This window comes from Corythoichthys intestinalis, chromosome 15 (assembly GCF_030265065.1).
Source record: "Corythoichthys intestinalis isolate RoL2023-P3 chromosome 15, ASM3026506v1, whole genome shotgun sequence".
NCBI classification, from domain to species: domain Eukaryota; kingdom Metazoa; phylum Chordata; class Actinopteri; order Syngnathiformes; family Syngnathidae; genus Corythoichthys; species Corythoichthys intestinalis.
This window is the reverse complement of record NC_080409.1, coordinates 24,631,789-24,638,646: the sequence shown is the minus strand read 5'-3', so window position 1 is coordinate 24,638,646 and position 6,858 is coordinate 24,631,789.

Below are 6,858 nucleotides of genomic sequence, written 5' to 3'. Positions count from 1 at the left end.
TATTGCTTGATATACTGGATACCATAGGTATAATCTTGATGCGGTTGATGATTTTGGTGTATTTTTTGGCCTGACATGGTGTATACCTAGTAAGACACCCAGGGTATATTACATCCAATCCATTTGGGCTAGGAGCAAAGCCGTGCAGAGACCGATAGAGGGGCAGGTGCTCATAGATCAAAAGAGGCACATGAACAAAAATTAATACAACTTGCAGCAACATAACTTCCAGTTTAACCAGCTTTAGAGTATAATTGGCTTTGTGAGACTTTAATTGGGAGGGGGTAGTGAATAGAAATCAACACTGTCATCAACACTTTCTGGCTGTGACTCAGTCTTTGCCTCTTCTTTCAACGTCTATATCAAAACTTCCTTACCCAACTTGCATCTGAGAACAAACCAAATTAGATGTTCACTGAGCCACCATCAGCAGTTTTTGCAAAACTATTTCATTATTAAAGATGTGTACCTTTCTAGATAACGTCAAGAGAATGGACAAATATGGTTGCCTATCCAGAGTAGAGACACGGGTCGAAATATCCTTGGAGCGGGGGGTAATTCATTAAAGTAGAATACTATACAGGTCCTCAAACAAGCATATTGTGATGAAGTTCATTAGACTTCATATATTTTCCCTAAACTTCAATTATATCAGCTATGCACTTAATACTTGGTTGGAAAGGAAGGAAAGAAAGGCGTGGCATGGAGGCAATAGGCCTGTGGCACTGCTCTCCACAATATCCTACAGATTATCTATGGGGTTAAGGTCAGGAGAGTTGATAGAGTACAGTAATGCCATGGTCTGTAAACAATTTACCAGTGGTTTTGGCACTGAGCAGGTGCCAGGTCGTACTAAAAAAATGAAACATCTCCATAAAGCTTTTAAGCAGATGGAAGCAGCTCCAAAATCTCCTGATAGCTAGCTGCATTAACTCTGCCTTTGATAAAACACAGTAGACCTACCTATACCAGCAGCTGACATGGCACCCCAGACCATCACTGATTGGGGGTACTTGACACTGGACTTCAGGCATTTTGGCATTTCCTTCTCCCCCAGTCTTCCTCCAAACTCTGGCACCTTACTCTGGACAACTGACCAACAGTCCAGTGCGTCTTCTCTGTAGCCCAGGTCAGGTGCTTCTGCCCCTGTTTCAGGTTCAAAGTGGCTTGACCTGGGGAACGCGGCACCTGTAGCCTATTTCCAGCACACGCCTGTGCACAGTGGCTCTGGATGTTTCTACTCCAGACTCAGTCCACTGTTTCTGCAGGTCCCCCAAGGTCTGGAATCGGCCCTTCTCCACAATCTTTCTCAGGGTTCGGTCACCTCTTCTGGTTGTGCAGCGTTTCCTGCCACACTTTTTCCTTCGCACTGACTTCCCACTGAGGTGCCTTTATACAGCACTCTGGGAACAGTCTATTCGCTCAGAAATTTCTTTGTTTTAGCCTCTTGCTTGAGGGTGTCAATGATGGCCTTCTGGACAGCAGTCAGGTTGGCTGTCTTGCCGAGTAATGAACCAGGGTGGGAGTTTTTAAAAGCCTCAGGAAACGTTCGCAGGGGTTTTGAGTTATTTCGTTGATTCAGATGATTAGGTTAGTTCTTTAGAGTACCTTTTTATGATATGCTAATATTTTGAGATAGGGATTTTTTGTTTTTCTTGACCTTTTTGCCAAAATCATCAATATTAAAACAATAAAATGCTTGAACTACTTCAATTGTGTGTAATGAATCTAAAATATATGGGAAAAAAATCCTCACAATAAACCTGGTGTAAGAATTTTCACTACAGTATTTGCTAGAAAATGGTTTAATAGGGTAACACCGTTTGTTTTCAACCACTGTTTTCAACCACCAGATGACCTCAGGCTCCTCACCACACACTAAGGTCAAAGAGGAACAGCGTGGAGGCACACACTTTTTTTTTTTTAAAGGTGTTTTCGGGTGCAGGCCTGCACAATCGGCCAGCACACATAAGCACAAAAAAAAAGCTTTTTCACCAAAGTATAGTTTATCACAAACAAACGAAAACGTGTTTATAAGTTTTTAACCATTGCAAACGTATATAAGATTTATATTAAAATGATTTGTACACATATACTAGGGGTGTGACAAAATATAGAAATGGTGATATATCATGATACTTTGCATCCCAAAAGGTTATCGATATGCTCATGCCAACAATCAAGATGTCGTTTTAAAAAGTTAATGCATAAAAAGAAAAACGAGGAAGCATTAAGTTGCTACCAAAATCTTCCACCATAATAGTGTCTCAGTTAACATTGTCTGCGCTTGACGCCCAATCCATTTAGACTGGGAGGGTCGGACCCGAAACGTCCCCAAAGTGCTTTACAACAAAGACAAACATGGCTCATCGTAAATAAAAGGCAGGAAATTTAGGGGAAAAAAACCTCCAAAACAACGCATTGCGATAAAAGTCAGACAGCAAATCAATATAACAGATAAAATCCGAAAACATTGAAACCCTTAATAAAACCAGGCTACACTAATCTGGGGGAAAGGGGAGTCTAAAAAGTGTGTCTTTAACAGATTTAAAAAGGGTTAAATTTCGTAGTGGTGCGGATTTCAGGGGAAAGACTATTCCACAACCTGGGGACAGCAACTGCAAAAGATCGGTCTCCCCAGTAAGTTTGGACCTTGGAACTTGCAAAAGAAGTTGGCCGGTAGAACGAAGAGTCCTGCCAGAGTTACGGAGGGTTAAAATTTCCAATAAGTAAGGAGCCTGACCATTAATAGAATTAAAAACAAACAGTAAGAGTTTGAAATCAATTCTGAAATGGACTGGAAGCCAGTCTAGGTGTACCTGTTAAAAATCGAGCAGCAGCATTTTGAACAAGTTGCAGACGAGAAATTGAGGACTTTGGAAGACCAACATAAAGTGCATTGCAGTAGTCCAGCCTTGAGCTTATAAAAGCGTGAATTGCTTTTTCAAGCTCATGGTGACTAAGATAAGGCTTCACTTTTGCCAAGAGACGGAGCTGGAAAAAACTTGCTCTTACGACAGAACTAATCTCTTTTTCAAAGTTGAGCCTGCTATCGAATATTACTCCTAGATTTTTAACGTGCGTCTTAAAAAAGGGGAGCCAGAGCGCCATAGTTGGGCTCAAGGGCATTCAACATAGAAGGTGTGCCAAAAGTAATATATTCAGTTTTGCTCTCATTAAGATGTAAAAAGTTTTGAGCTATGCTAGCCACTGCTTCACATCGGCTAGGCACTCTATTAATTTAGTGAGAGCAGTGTGTTCGTTGGGAGTCGGGGGCAGATGAAGCTGCAGGTCATCAGTATAAAAATGAAAGAAATATTATGTTTTTATTATGATTTATCCTAAAGGTAGGAGATAAATCAACAGGAAGTGATCCATAAATTGCCCTGAAATCAACAGGTATTGGCCTGAAATGGACCAAAATGACCTCATTGCCTGCCATTGGCTGCCACTGACGGCCATAGAAGTGGGAGGGGCCCATTTGAAGGAGGGGTTCATTCGATGCCACCCAACCAGTTCAAAATTATTGGAAGTCTATAAACTTACAGGAAAAGGATGAAGATAGCTTGTTTTTCTGTTAATTATTTGTTTTGTAGAATATCTTAGAATGATTTCCTGATCAAAGTATCGATAATTGTTGTATCGCCATATCACGAGTCTGTTATAGTGAGCTTTGTATCGCAAATTGTATGGTATCATGAGGTACCAAGAGGTTACCACTCCTAGCCTGCGTTCCAATCACGGTTTGAGTTGCCCTCGCTCACTTGCTGTTGAGTTAATTATCGAGGGTTGATTGAATATTTGCTTGATTGATTGAATATTTGCTTGTGCTCATATATACCTAATACATACATAATACATATTGCCATATTTTTTTCTTATTTGATATAACCAGTAAATAATTATTGTTTGCTATACTAGGCTGTTTAAGTTAATGTTTAAGTGTTACAAAGTGTTAAAGAGGGTCGGGGTGACAACTGCCTTGCTTCATGGCCGCAACATTGCGTAACTAGACCTTCTAGGACATCTTTAGCATCTTACGTCTGGACTTTCGTCTAGACTTTCGAGGACAATCTTCCATTTGAGGACATCTTCCATGGCCGCAGCGTTGCATAACTGAAGTGTCTGGGTCATTCTGACCACTTTACCTAAGTGCCCTTGCTTACACACGTGTATTTAGTTAGTTCCACCTACATGCTCACACATAGCCAACCAAAATCACATGGGTGTCTCCAGCTTGCTTTCCCCCTCCCTTTAGGGCGGCACCCTTCTGTGTTAGGACAAACCCCTAATAAAAAGAGCAAGGAGGTTTTTTAAGATAAATTTTGGTGACTATACAGCGTAATCTAGCATTTCTCTGTCTAGTCCCTCCTTGCTCTCCTTGGCCAAGAAAACTGAGTGTCTTCTCTCCTTATTTTTGGGTAATTTTACAAATGTCTTCCTAGGGGTCTATTTTTGAACTTGACACTTGCCCTGAGCACTTGCTATGACGTCACACTGAGGCCACTTGGAGGGTGCAGGGAAAGTGGGCGGAGGGGGAGCGAAAGACGTAAATGGAACACACGTACCCTCGTTCACTCACAGGCAAGAAAATCATAGAACAACCACAAGGTGTTGGAGTAGCGCTATACTGCCTATTTCAAATCAGCGCCTCCAGAAATTCTTTATAGGGGTGGCCAAATGGGGCCACTTAAAACCTTGGGGTGGCACACCAAAAAAATAAAAGCCATAATTTCAGGTTTTTACTATGTTGTAGTATTAAACAGGCCAGTAGAACAACAGGCCAGTAGAAAATTGTCAGAAAGACTTCAAGACACACCTGATATACTTTTGTTGGTGTTATATTGTTTATTGTACACTATTATATTGTGTTAATGTACATAGTCCAGTCAAAATTTTGAGTTCCGCAGCTACTACAATCTGACATTATACTGGCGAGTGGCGTGACCAGTGGGGTAGCCAACAAATTCATTGGGGGGAGCCGTGGACAGGCCTCGCCACCCCCTGGTGGCACCATTATTCCACATCGCACAAAATATACTGCGACTCATGTCAATAAACCGGAGAAGTAATCCGCGCTTGATGGCAATACGTTGTTACCTGGTTTGTATCAAATTTTATCTGGGCATTTCATTATTTATTTGTCTATACCTTACAGATTTGTTGTTCAAATTCATTCATTTAACCTATTTGAAGTTTAAGTTCAGTCCCTCTCAACGCCATTTGATTGACGGACCATTTCTTTTGTTAAAAGCAAAATAGAAAAGGCAAGCGAGAAATAGAAACATCAATGACAAAAATGGTCATTTTTTCCTTTTCTTTACTGACAAAAGTGAAAGTCAATCAAAAAGTAACTTTAGTCTTTATTTATTCATTTATTTCTCTTTTTGTTTATTTATTTTTTATTTTTTTTACTTTGGCACTCCTGTGATTCCATAAGTCTTGCCATAACTGCCACATACAGTCTAATTTTTTTTTATTTTTATTCATTAACAACAATGATAAATTTTACAATTCCAAAGGCAGTTTGGTATCACATTCAAACACCGTGCTGGCTCCTGCATTCATTTTCCTCTTCTTTGGTGGTAAATAGACAGCAGAGCTTCATTATCACCACCGCATGGACATATTTTCCGTGTACCACGGCAATGCATTGTGGGATACAGGGAGCTCCGGAGTGACCATCGTTTTTCACTCGATCACTGAGCCCTATAAGGTTCCATCTCACCAAGTTCACTTCGCTGTTTTGGGAACTGGAACGGCCCTTAAGATGGCGCCTGGGATTCCCCCGGGGGGCGGTGGCTAGGGCAAGTGAGCGAGGGCTCACTCAAACCGCGATTGAAACGCAGCCCTAATGTATACATGCATATCTCAACATTTTTAAATAACTAATTGAAAAATTTGATGGTGGACTGAGGGCACGAAGTTTGAAGTGGAAAATAGCGAGGGCTTGTTAATCTTCCAATTGGTTCTGTAGCACTAACAGGTCACTTGACTACCTGTACATTTTGGATCACTTCCTGTTGATTTTAGGGCATTTCTTGGTCAATTCACGTTAATTGGACACTTCCTAGTAATTTGGGGGTAAATGGGGTCACTTCGTGTGATGTGGCCTTTATGGGTAACTTCCTATTGATTTCAAGTCTGTTCCAACTGGTTTAGGGGGACTTACAGGTCACCTAATGGACATTTTGGGGTATTCTGAAGTCACTTTGGCTACGTTTCAATCGCGGTTTAAATGAGCCCTCGCTCACTTGCCCTAGCCACCGCCCCCCGAGGGAATCCCTGCCGCCCTCTTAAGGGCCGTTCCAATTCCCAAAACAGCAAAGTGAACTTGGTGAGATGGACCCTCAGAAGGCTCAGTGATCAAGTGAAAAACGATGGTCACTCCGGAGCTCCCTGTATCCCACAATGCATTGCAATGGTGCATGGAAAATATGTCCATGCGGTGGTGATGATGAAGCTCAAACACCGTTGGCTGCTGTATATATGCCACCAAAGAAGAAGAAAATGAATTAAGCTGCCAGCACGGTGTTTGAATGTTATACCAAACTGCCTTTCGAATTGTAAAATTCATTGTTGTTAAAAAATGAAAATAAGAAAATTAGACTGTATGTGGCAGTTATGGCAGAACGTATGGAATCACAATAGTGCCACAAAAAAAAAAAAACATGAATGAATAAAGAGAAATAAATTAATAAATAATAATGAAGTAACTTTTTTTTATTGACTAACTTTTGCCATAAAAAAAAAAAAAAGGGGGGGGGGGGTTTCATTGATGTTCCTATTTCGCTTATCTTTTCTATTTTGCTTTAACGAAAGGAATGGTCTGTCATTCAAATGGCCTTGGGAGGGACT